Source organism: Gorilla gorilla, chromosome 6 (genome assembly GCF_029281585.2).
Source record: "Gorilla gorilla gorilla isolate KB3781 chromosome 6, NHGRI_mGorGor1-v2.1_pri, whole genome shotgun sequence".
NCBI classification, from domain to species: domain Eukaryota; kingdom Metazoa; phylum Chordata; class Mammalia; order Primates; family Hominidae; genus Gorilla; species Gorilla gorilla.
The window spans coordinates 14356085-14366314 of record NC_073230.2 but is presented as its reverse complement, the minus strand read 5'-3'; the positions used below and the strand labels follow the sequence as shown (position 1 = coordinate 14366314).

Sequence of the window (10230 nt, the reverse complement as noted above, 5' to 3'; positions counted from 1 at the left end):
CAGCATGTCTCATGGGGTTGTTGGGCATTTGTCCAATAGGTGACACACACTACCTGCTTCACAAGGACCTGGTGCCCAGTCCTCAAAGAATACTTGACAGGTCCGGGTGTGGTGGCTCACACCTGTAATCCCACCACTTTGGGAGGCTGAGGCAGGTGGATCCGAGGTCAGGAGTTCAAGACCAGCCTGACCAATATGGTGAAGCCCTGTCTCTACTAAAAATACAAAAATTAGGCCAGGCGTGGTGGCTCATGCCTGTAATCCCAGCACTTTGGGAGGCTGAGGCAGGTGGATCACCTGAGGTCAGGAGTTTGAGACCAGCCTGGCCAACATGGTGAAACTCTGTCTTTACTAAAAATACAAAAATTAGCAGGTGTGGTAGTGGGTGCCTCTAATCCCAGCTACTTGGGAGGCTGAGGCAAGAGAATCTCTTGAACCCAGGAAGTGGAGGTTGTAGTGAGCCAAGATCATGCCATTGCACTCCTGCCTGGGCAACGAGAATGAAACTCTGTCTCAAAAAAAAGTAGAAAAATTAGCCAGACATGGTGGCACATACCTGTAGTTGCACCTACTTGGGCGACTGAGGCAGGAGAATTGCTTGAACCCAGGAGGCAGAGGTTGCAGTGAGCCAAGATTGTGCCGCTGACTCCAGCCTGGGGAACAGAGCTCAAAAAAAATAAGATAAAACATAGATACAGAAAACCACAAAGGAAAAACATAGCATATTGAATCATCACAAGGCAGCCACCCCTTCATAGCCACACCCGGCCCCTGGCCAGCACTGACCTGTGCTCTATCACCAGAATTCCATTGTCTCAGGAATGTTCAATGAATGGAATCCTGTGTGGCCTGAGATGAGTGTCTTTCATGCCACATGACACCCTTGAGGCCCGTGCAAGCTGTTGGCATGACAACAGTTAGCAGCTTCTCATTGCTGAGTGGCGATTGGTCCTGTCATGGTTTATTCAGCCATGTGGTGGATGGCTACTTGTCTTCTAAGCCACTTGCCTTCTGATCGCTGGACTAACTCTCTCTCCCTCTCTTGGTGCAGCCCTCAGGAGGCTCAGTCACACTCTCCGAGAGCACAGCCATCATCTCCCACGGCATCACAGGCCTGGTCACACGAGATGCTGCCCTCTACCTTGCAGAATGGGCCATCGAGAACCCGGCAGCCTTCTCTCATAGGTGACCTCGGGGTGCACGACAGGGCACCGAGGCAGGCTTACCCTGGTGCAGTCGCAGACATGGTCCCCTTTCCTCCCACCAGGACTGTCCTAGAGCTTGGCAGTGGCGCCGGCCTCACAGGCCTGGCCATCTGCAAGATGTGCCACCCCCGGGCATACATCTTCAGTGACTGTCACAGCCGGGTCCTCGAGAAGCTCCGAGGGAATGTCCTTCTCAATGGGCTCTCATTAGAGACAGACATCTCTGCCAACTTAGACAGCCCCAGGGTGACAGTGGCCCAGCTGGACTGGGACATCGCGACGGTCCATCAGCTCTCTGCCATCAAGCCAGATGTTGTCATTGCAGCAGGTAATGCCCAGCCCCGGGCACTCTGTGCAGGCGGTGTCCTTGAAGCTCTACCCAGCCCTTGGCTCTGGGAAAAGGGAACGATGGACGCTGTCGGGCATGGACATGATGGGGCTTCCAGAAGAGTTACTCTGGGCCTCCAGGGTGACATCAAAGGACAGGGGTGCCTCTTAAGGTGACCTTCCAGCCACTGCCCTCTTGTTGGAGACAGGCATACTCCCGTTACAGTCATCACCACATGGCTCTGTCCCAGAGCCATGCCTGTGTCTTTCAGAGACCACAGGAGAAAAACAACCACTTCTGGGATGAGGACAGGGCCCTTGAGAGAAGGTGGTGTTTGGCTGGGCCACCGAAAACCCCTCGCCCCTGCCAGCACACTCGGTCTCCTCTCTGGTCGAACAGAGCTCTGCCTGTGGTCCTGGGTCCCAGCCCTGAAAACCACAGGTCCAGCGGTGGCCAGGGACACAGGCCCACCCCTGCAAGCCAGCAGACAAATCGGCAGACGCCTGAAACATGAAGTTCATGGCAGGGTCAGGCTTTGTGTCATTCACAGCCATCTAGATAGGCCGAGAACCAGAGCTCGTTTTTTAAGGAACACCAGTGAGCCTGGAGATTTTTTTCTTTTGCTTCGGTCTTTTGCAGCTTTCTCTACTAAGGGTTCTCCTTTTTCACCCAAGTAATTGCCTTTCTATCTAATGGCCCAAATGGTCAAATGGCATCTACTAGTCTCATATGACCGCTGCCTCTCTGGCCTCGCCCTTCTGCTGAGGTCAGCATGACCTGGAACTGTCCGCTGGTCCCTTTCAGTAATCTGAAGCTTTCACCGTAGACGTGCTGTATTGCCCAGAAGCCATCGTGTCGCTGGTCGGGGTCTGCGGAGGCTGACTGCCTACCGGGAACACCAGTGGTCTCCTCAAGTCTACGTGGCCCTTACCGTCCGCAACCAAGAGACGTGCCAGCTGTTCACCACCGAGCTAGGTGAGCCCCCACGCCCACCCGGGCCTGCATGGTCCCCGAGCTGTCCCTGTGGGACTCCAGTGGAAGTGAAAGAACTGGGGGCAGGGTAAAAGCTAGGAAGCCCCACACTCCCACACCATGCGGGGAACTAGGGCAGAGGCCGGTGAGCAGGGTGGGCTCATGGTGTGGGGGACTTGCAGCAGGAGGAGGGCAGCTCAGCACAGGGAGGGAGGATCTGAGCCCAGCAGCCCTACTGTGTGCTTCAGAGCAAGGTTCCCTAAGCCCTTGGGCCTCGGTTTCCTCATCTATAAAATGGAGGTGGTGGGAGGGGCAGTCGGGGTCAGGGCTGGACACAGCTGTGGCCTGCAGGACGCTGGAGCACAGGCTGTACAGGCGGATCCACCATGCCACTGTCCTGAGCACCCAGTTGATGGAAGACGAGCAGGGTGACTATAGAGAAGGGGAACTGGCCCCGTAGTGGGCCAGCCACTGTCCTCAGACCTGACATTCATCAGCCCCCAGCACCTGTGAGAGTGTGCTATCATTGTCCCATCTCACTGACAAAGACACTGGGACACACAGAGGCCAAGCAACCCCCGAGCTCCCACAGACTGTAGCCCGGCCACCTGGCTCTCATGCCTCCACACTACACCCAAGCCCCCCATTGCCACCAGCCTTTGCCCCAGCTCCCCCTGAGCACAGCCCCTCCTGGCAGCCATGTGCACAGATGCACGCGCAGCAGCCTGTGCCTGCACAGAGAGACACGGGTCCAATGCCTGTCCACGTGGGGCAGCCCGTTAACTACAGAGCCAACAAACAAGCCAGCACACTAAGACACACTGGGTTCCAAGACAGAGTCCCGCATAACCTCGCACAGGAGGCTGGCCGGGCGCGAGGCTCAGGCCTGTCATCCCAGCACTTTAGAAGGCTAAGGCAGGAGGACTTCTTGACGCCAGGAGTTCAAGACCTACCTGGGCAACATAGTGGGACCCCATCTCCACAAAACATACAGAAACTAGTCGGGCATGGTTGCGCACACCTGTAGTCCTAGCTACTCGGGAGGCTGAGGTGGGAGGATGGCTTGAGCCCAGGAGGTGGAGGCTGCAGTGAGCCCTGATCTCACCACTGCACTCTAGCCTGGGCAACAGAGCAAGACCCTGTCTCAAAAAGGCAAAAAAAAAAAAAAAAGGAAGCCTTTCTTCAGATACTTATGTGAAAAAATACCTGCAATATCTTTGAAGTGAAAAAAAGAGTGCCAAGCAGCACACATAGTATAAGCCCCCACCCACCTTTTTTTTTTTTTTGAGACAGAGTCTGGCTTTGTATTGCCCAGGCTGGAGTGCAGTGGTGCCATCTCGGCCCACTGCAACCTCCCACCTCCCAGGTTCAAGCTATCCTCCCATCTCAGCCTCCTGAGTAGCTGGGACTACAGGTGCATGCTACCACGCCTGGCTAATTTTTGTATTTTTTGTAGAGTCGAGGTTTCGCCATGTTGGCCAGGCTGGTCTTGAACTCCTGACCTCAAGCGATCTGCTGCCTCAGCCTCCCAAAGTGTCAGGATTACAGGCGTGAGCTACTGCGCCCAGCCCCATTTTTGTTTAAAAAATAATAATAATCACCCACACATAGTTATGAGTACCATATTCCCAACCACTCAGGAGGCTGAGGCGGGAGGATGGCTTAAGCCCAGGAGTTTGTGGCCCCCTTGAGCAACATAGAAGACTTCATCTCAAAAAAAAATTATCACAATCATCATTTTCACATAAGTATACCTATAGGGGAAAACCTAGAATATATATATAGCAGGCTCATCCAACCTGCGGCCCAACACAAATCTGTAAACTTTCTTAAAACAGTACGAGGTTTTTTTGTGATTTTTTTTTCTTTTAGCTCATCAGCTATTGCTAGCATTAGTGTATTTTATGTGTGGCCCAAGGCGATTCTTCTTCTTCCAATGTGGTGCAGGGAGGCCAAAAGATTGGACATCCCTGATATACACGTTAACAGGTGCCATCCTCGGATGGCAGGATTATAGAGACTTCTACACGTTCATGTCTGTACTACTTCATTTTTATAAATACGCATTTTCCACTCGTAACAAAAAACTGTGATTGAAAATCATCCCGGGTCACAGTGTCTCACGCCTGTAATCCCAACACTGTTAGAGGCTGAGGCTTTGGGAGGCTGAGGTGAGCGGATCACTTGAGGTCAAGAGTTCAAGACCAGCCTGGCCAACACGGTGAAACCCCAACTCTACTAAAAACACAAAAATTAGCCAGGCTTGGCGGTGCACGCCTATAATCCCAGCTACTCGGGAGACTGAGGCAGGAGAATCACTTGAACCTGGGATGCATTGCAGTGAGCTGAGATTGCACCACTGCACTCCAGCCTTGGGAACAGAGTAAGACTCTGTCAAAAAAAAAATAATAAAAGAGGCTGAGGCAGGAGCATCACTTGAGGCCATGCATTCAGGACCCCATCTCTGCAAAATAAAAAAATTACTAGCATGGTGGCACGCACCTGTCATCCCAGCTACTCAGGAAGTGGGAGGATTGCTAGAGCCCAGGAGTAGAGGCTGTAGTGAGAAATGACTGTGCCACTGCACTCCAGCCTGGGTGACAGAACAAGATCGTATCTCAAAAAAAAAAAAAAAGAATCATTCTGGCTAACGGCTCTTCAGATATCTGTGCTTATGAGAACACCAGCCCCTTCTAAGCTGTGTGTGTGTGTGTGTGTGTGTGTGTGTGTGTGTGTGTGTGTGTGTGTGTGTGTGTGTGATTTTTTTTTTGAGATGGAGTCTCACTCTGTCACTCTGGCACAATCTCGGCTCACTGCAAACTCCGCCTCCTGGGTTCAAGCAATTCTCCCGCCTCAGCCTCCCAAGTAGCTGGGATTACAGGCACCCGCCATCGTGCCGGCCTAATTTTTGTATTTTTGTAGAGATGGGGTTTCACCATGTTGGCCGGGCTGGTCTCGAACTCCTGATCTCAAGTGATCCACCCGCCTTGGCCTCCCAAAGTGTTGGGATTACAGGCGTGAGCCACTGTGCCTGGACGCTTTCTAAGCTTTGTGAAGAGTGGGTTGACTGAGCAGCCAGGTAGATGTGGGTTCAGATCTCTGCATCTGTCCCGCTGTGCCAAGTGCTGGGGCAGACGCGGGCAGAGACTGGACAGAGGCACGGTGCCTGCTGCTAGCCATTTCTATGCAAAACCAGATTTCTGGTCCCATCCTGGAGGCCAATTCTAGGCACCTGGCTGGGCCTGGGAACCTGTGAACCAAGTAAACTGACTTGGACACCCCCCCACCCCCCCAGGCCTGTCCTAGCAGCCCCACACAATACGCTCATGTCCTGTCCCCAAACACTGCCATCCTGAAACACATGTCCTCTGTTTCCAGGCTGGGCCAGGATCAGATGGGAAGTGGAACCTCGTCATGACTAGAAACTGTTTCCCTACGAAGAGCACTTGGAGATGGCAATGCTGAACCTCACACTGTAGGACTCACACACGACTCCAACGGGATTGTGAGAATCAAGTCACTCTCGTGGGAAGAGTTTTTATATGGGAAAGCGGATAACACTTTCATTGGACTGGAATGCTTGGAGAATGTTAATTTCCAAATCAGGAACCACAAACTGCCCTCTAATAAGACATCGGCTATCTAAGCGTGTGGGTGCTCCCTTTCTGCCAGCACTTCTGGTTCTTAAGAAAATCGCCATCAATCAGACATGAAAACTCTGGCTCCAAAAATAGCATTTTCTTTGTGCAAATAAAAACGTGTGTATCAAGTATGATGTTCCCCCAACGTGGACACACTCGGTTCCCCACAAAGCCAAGCCCGCTGCAGCTGCCACATCCCTGGACACACTCGGTTCCTCACAAAGCCAAGCCCGCTGCAGCTGCCACATCCCTGGGCTTACGGTGCAGCAGGTGCTTTTTTCAAGACAGGAATCAAAATGTTAGGAACACGGCAGAAAGATGACACCTGGAGACCAAACGCAGGATGAGGAGTACTGCAGAGGTCATAGGGAAGTCACGGAACAGTAATACGCTAGCAGGGGCATGGGGCGTGAAGAAAAGAAGAAGAGAGGAAGTGTTTCCGAGCCTCCAGAAAAGAAATCAGAGCCAAGCACAGCTTCCCGGGTCACAGAACCAATTCATTCACCAGGCGGCACCACTGCCGTCATTTCACCTTCTGGCCACTGGGAGGCGCTGCTCGAAAGGGTTTGCCCTGAGACTCCGAGAAGAAGCTGCGGGAAGGACAGCAGGGGTCCCGGGGTTTTAGCCTCTGGCCCAGGAGTTTTGTGTCCATAACCAAAGGGAGCACAGTCTGCACCCAGCTCTCATCCCATCGGAGCTGCTACGATTCCCGCAGGTTCTTCCGGAACTGGTTTAGCTTGCCTGCAGGATCAGGAAAGTTTGAGAAAAGCATCTGCAAAAAAATAAATAGCAGAGCTTAACTGATTTCCTGTCCCCACCCCATCCCAGGTCACCACCTGGCTGACCCCATGTCCCCGACCCAACAACAACCCCTCCCAAGTTCCTAACTCCCTCACTTGGACTCGAGACTCTTCACGCCCCAGCAGCGCTCCGCCTCCAACTTGACATCACGCTTTCTGGAAACTTCCCCGTGTGTCCCACTTTCCCACACTTGGTGCCCTGGAGCACCTCCCAGCCTCTACATGCTGTATGTTCCCCTGCGAGCACCCTCCTCTTGGCCTCTGGCCATGTCCCACCCATCTGTGGGTAACAAGGGGGTGTGGGTGTTCTTTTCAGCCTTGCTAAACTGTCTGAATCAAGGATCACAAACTACAGCCTGCAGGCCAAATCCAGCCCACAGCCTGGGTTTGTAAATAAAGTTTTATTGGAACAAAGCCACACCCCTTAATCGACAGATGATCTGTGGCTACTTTCACACCACAACAGAGTACCATGGTTCTGACAGAGACTGGGGGACCCAGTCTAAATGACTTCCGACCTGGACCTTTACTGAAAATCCTGCCTATCATTCTGTTGGCGAGAATGATGTATTACTTTTAGCAATAAGAAACAAGTAACCTTTGCAGAATTCCACCCATCTTTCAAGGCTGGTCCCAGAAGCTCCCTTTGCCCGCCCACCTACGTGATCCTGATCACTTCCTAAACTGCAGCCTGGCCCACCTGGCTCCAGCATCATTTGTGGAGTGTCAGCTCCATAAATCCAGACGGCAGGTGGGGGTGTGTCCTAACTTTCCTGAGCCTACTGTACCAAAACGGGACAGCAGAGTGGGCCGGCCTGTGACCTCTGCTCTCTCCCTAGCTTCTCCGCCAGACCCCACATGGTCCCACCCTAGCTGTGGGAAGAAGGGATCAGGGAGCGTGGCTCGGTGCCAGTCTCCAGAACCCTCCCCACCCTGGCGTGGTGGCAGATGTGGCTACCTGCAGCTGAGCTGCCAGTTCCTCTGAGTCCTCAAAGACCAGGCCATTTTCTTCATGTTTCACCAGCTCATGTAAACTGCAGAGAGAACCCAGGGAGCCTGAGAGCTGCCTGGAGAAGACATCAGTCCCCTGGGGTGCCCACCTGGGCTCCACCCCCCCAACTCCATGCTCAAGCCAGGCCGGGGGTTGGAACAGGGGGTGTGGTTTCCGGGAGCTGGTTCTTAGATTTGGCATGTGAAGGGTATAAAGGCCTGGAGGGGTGCACATCTAAATGGCCAAACCGATTTGAGGAGGGAGCCTTAAGGGGGGTTTGTACCTTCTGTGCTGGATGCTCTTCAAGGACTGAAGAATTATTTTTGCATGTTTTTCTTAATTCCATGGCCATGGAACAAGTAAAGGGAACACCCTGGGTACTGGCTCAGCACATAAAAGATGACTTTTCTAGGGCACCAGGTTTGATCCCGACATTCCCTGAGCTCAGCTCACAGGAGGGGCTCACATCCCTGAATCCCATCCAGGAGTCGGCTCCTGAGCAGGGGCCAAGGGCTCAGCTTGTGCTGGGGCTACAGCTTCTAGAATCTCCTCTAACACCGCGCTTCCAAACACCCGTCTACGCTGGGTGGAGTGAGGCCACAGCATGACACTCATTTAGCTGATTCAAACCCACCACGTGAGCTTGGCCAAAAGGGACATGGTGGGAGAGAAAGAAACAAAGAAAACCATGTAAGCCTGCAGGCAATTCCCGCCAATTCTACTCTAGGAGCAAAAGCCCCAAGTGGAGTTCTAGTATTTAAGATGCTTTTTTTTCATATTAGGTTGGTGCAAAAGTAATTGCCATCTTTAATGGCAAAAACCGTGATTACTTTTGTACCAACCTAAATATAACATGAGCTCTAAATGGAAGCAACTACTTTAGTGAGGCTCAGCCCAGCCACAGTAACGCAGGGCTCCTCCTCGTGGCCTCCAGTGTGTGCCGGACTGACCGAGGGGCAGGGCCTCACTGTGGGCAGCTCACTCTGCACTGCTTCCCCCTCAGCGGTGGATCTGTGAAGCTATCCCCAGAAAGATTCGGGTTCTGCTCCTACCACTTGAAGTTCACGGCACACACAGGCAAACAGCACCCAAACATGTCCACCACCTTCATGGGCAGGTCCAGGCCACTGGAGGACGTGTGCAGACAGACACCCAGGTCCACCGACTCGGCTAGGCAAGAGGGGTGGGTCAGAGCGCTGGTCTCTGCCCTGGGAACACAAATCATCCCAGCACAGTGAGGCAACATCCACCGAGGGGAGTGAAAATCGGATAAGGCCCCCGACAGCCCCAAGCACAAGTGGCTTAAGCCGGCCAAGCAGCCACACGGCCTGGCTGGGACATCTGAAAATGTAAGTTGACACTTTTTCTACTTAACCACAATTTGGTTTTTTTGTTGTTATTTTGTTTTGTTTTGTTTTGTTTTGAGACAGTCTCACTCTGTCACCCAGGCTGGAGTGCAGTGGCACAATCTCAGCTCACTGCAACCTCCACCTCCCAGGTTCACCTCCCGCATGTAATCCCAGCATTTTGGGAGCCCAAGGCGGGCGGATCACCTGAGGTCAGGAGTTCAAGACCAGCCTGGCCAACATGGTGAAACCCCATCTCTACTAAAAAAAATACAAAATTAGCGAAGCATCATGGCAGGTGCCTGTAATCCCAGCTACTCAGGAGGCTGAGGCAGGATAATCGCTTGAACCCGGGAAGGCGGAGGTTGCAGTGAGCCAAGATCGTGCCATTGCTCTCCAGCCTGGGCTACAAGAGCGAAACTCCGTCTCAAAATAATAATAATAATAATAACAGTAATAATAATAAACCACAGCACACCCACCACAAACCAGCTGTCAGTGTGAAAACGAAGCGAAACAGCTTAATATTTCTAAAGACTAGCTGGGGCCAGGCGTGATGGGTCACACCTGGAATCCCAGCATTTAGGGGGGCCAAGGCGGGAGGATCACTTGAGGTCAGGAGTTCAAGACCAGCCTGGCCAACATGGTGAAACCCTGTTTCTACTAAAAATACAAAAATAAGCCAGATGTTGTGGCGGGCTCCTGTAATCCCGTAATCTACTCGGGAGGCTGAGGTGGGAGAATCGCTTGAACCCAGGAGGCAGAGGTTGCATGAACTGAGATCGTGCACTCCAGCCTAGGCAACGGAGCGAGACTGTCTAAAACAAAGACTAGCGGGAGAGTCCTGCCAGGAAAAGGCCCTCAGCCTCCAACTGCTCTGCTCATTCGAAGGTGGAAGATGCAGCTCTAGAGACGCATCAGGACCAAGCCACGACTCCCCATTTGGA

The 10230-nt window shown here is 52.8% G+C and overlaps 1 pseudogene; it reads right to left on the bottom strand.

The window, feature by feature from the left end:
• Positions 1-6571: 6571 nt before the first annotated feature.
• On the bottom strand, positions 6572-9531 carry LOC115935314 (putative glycosyltransferase ALG1-like; annotated as a pseudogene).
• Positions 9532-10230: the final 699 nt, after the last annotated feature.